Below are 2,219 nucleotides of genomic sequence, written 5' to 3'. Positions count from 1 at the left end.
AGGTTAGGACTTCAACATATGAATTTAGGAGGGGAAAAAATATTGATCCCGTCTGGACAATTATCTCCTATTGGTCAGAGGGAAACACTTCAAGCAGACTCTTAAGTCCTTTTCACAAGCTCCAATATTATTTGAAGGCTTAATTGTTTTCTGGCATAAGATGTACCAAGGTCATCTTGTTCTTTCACTGTCCTAGATATGGAATCAAGAATTTTCCGAGGACCCCTTTTTCTTTTTGTGGGGATTGATATTTAGAAAACAGCACACTATATGTGCTGCTTGCTACTGGCTTATTGCTCATTGCTACTGGCTTATCCCTGCTCTCGTTCCTCTCAGCAGAAAGAACTAGGTGAACATGCAGATATGCGCACACGCATATACATATATGCGCACACACATATACATATACAAACATACATATACACGTACACATACCACTCAAATACACATACCCATGTACACACACATGCTTGTACACATACCACACATGCACAAACTTATATATACACACACAGACACAGAGGCACAGACATATATACATGTATATAAGCTTTGTAAAAATAATAAAATGAAACACAAAATAGACATTTTAAATCTGATTCCTGAACCTGACACTATTACAGAAGCATATCTCTTAGGAAATGGAGTAGGAGCCAGGCAACATGGTGGACAAACCTCATAGAATCAGGAGTCATTGACTCTTACCACACCTGTTCACCTGAGAAACAGCTGTGAAACATGCTAAGCAGAGTGGCAGCTGTATCTCTTAGCAATACCTTGAGTCTTAAATGTTCTGTGTTCAAAATCTCTACTCCTATAGTCACAAAGGTCATTCACATTTACTTTAATGTTGGAATAAATATGGCTATATAACAACAACTCTTAGCCTATAAAACATAGAGATGAATATCTGTTTTCCTTGGGGACTTTGCTAGTGCACAGCCTTCATTTGGTTGGGCTCATACTGAATTATGCACAAAGAGGCAAGCAGTGGAAGGCAAGACTCCATGGGACATAATCTAGTCCCTTAATCTCAACTCTAGACCATGAGGAAATTCTCATTTAAATGAGAATTAAATGCAGTTCATTCAATGCTCTTAGCTATATTAAATTAATAGGTAGTATTCTATATTATAAATCTTTTTTATAATGTAATCTTTGAGGGCAGGATTGATACACTCATAACATTTTAGTGGACTTTCTAAAATCTGCTAAGAGAAGGCTGGAAGGCAGTGTGAAAAAATGCTGTATCAATGTTTGCTGAATGATGGATGTTATCAATGAGACCACCCAGTGTGGGTCAGCTCAGGGACACTCCAGATGATGGTTTCCAAGACAAGAGTAAATAAGGACCAGTTGGTCTGAAAAGTATAATTGGAAACTGTTCTACATACATCAAATTGTTTAAGAAAATTAATTAATTCAAGGAAGATAAATGATTATCTGCCACCATATGAAGTTTTGCTTGTTAGTGAGGGATTACACACATACACAACCACACACAATATTATTGAAAACATTTTAATGATGGTTCTTTCCAGAATACTGTGTTCACTAATACATCTGGATAAGAGGAACTGTGTAGAAATCGTATACAAACTCCTCTAACCTCTTCCAACAAGCTCTAGTTTCTCCCTATCTTAAGCCAAAAAGAAAAATGTTAAAACTTCAACCCTCAGCTAAGTTTACCCCAGAATGACTATAAAATAAGACTAAAATAGCATAAAACAAAAATCCAGGTCTTTGAAGCCATTTGAGGACAGCCAAAGCCACCAAGATACCAGAGTAAAGGGAAATACATAGAGTGGGCCTTATATTCACCACAACCCTTTCCTTCAGAGCATTTGTTAGTTTGCCATTCTGTGCACAGACACAAAACAAAAAATAGCAGCCCAGAGCTTACAGCAATCTTACTGGGCTGCAGGAGCTGATGGCCAAAATTTGAGAAGAAAGGGAACCAAAGAGGACTTGACATTCTGCATGCAACTTCCTTCTTCACAGGGCATTTGATATATTCTAGGCTGTACCTATGGAACAAAGAAGACAAGCAAAAAAGCAGTTTTAAGAGACTATAAAATGAAAGCAGAGTTTCAGCTGTTTAATAGTGCTGGAGAAATGGAAGTTGGAGTTCAGAGCCTATCAAACAGCAGAAGTCCTTGTCAACATTCGAGGTTTTCATTTGAGACCTCAGAAAGTCTCCACCATGGGAGTCAGAACAA

The sequence above is a fragment of the Globicephala melas genome, chromosome 6, assembly GCF_963455315.2.
Source record: "Globicephala melas chromosome 6, mGloMel1.2, whole genome shotgun sequence".
NCBI classification, from domain to species: Eukaryota; Metazoa; Chordata; class Mammalia; order Artiodactyla; family Delphinidae; genus Globicephala; species Globicephala melas.
The sequence above is the reverse complement of the archived record's forward strand: the minus strand, read 5'-3'. Positions refer to the sequence as shown.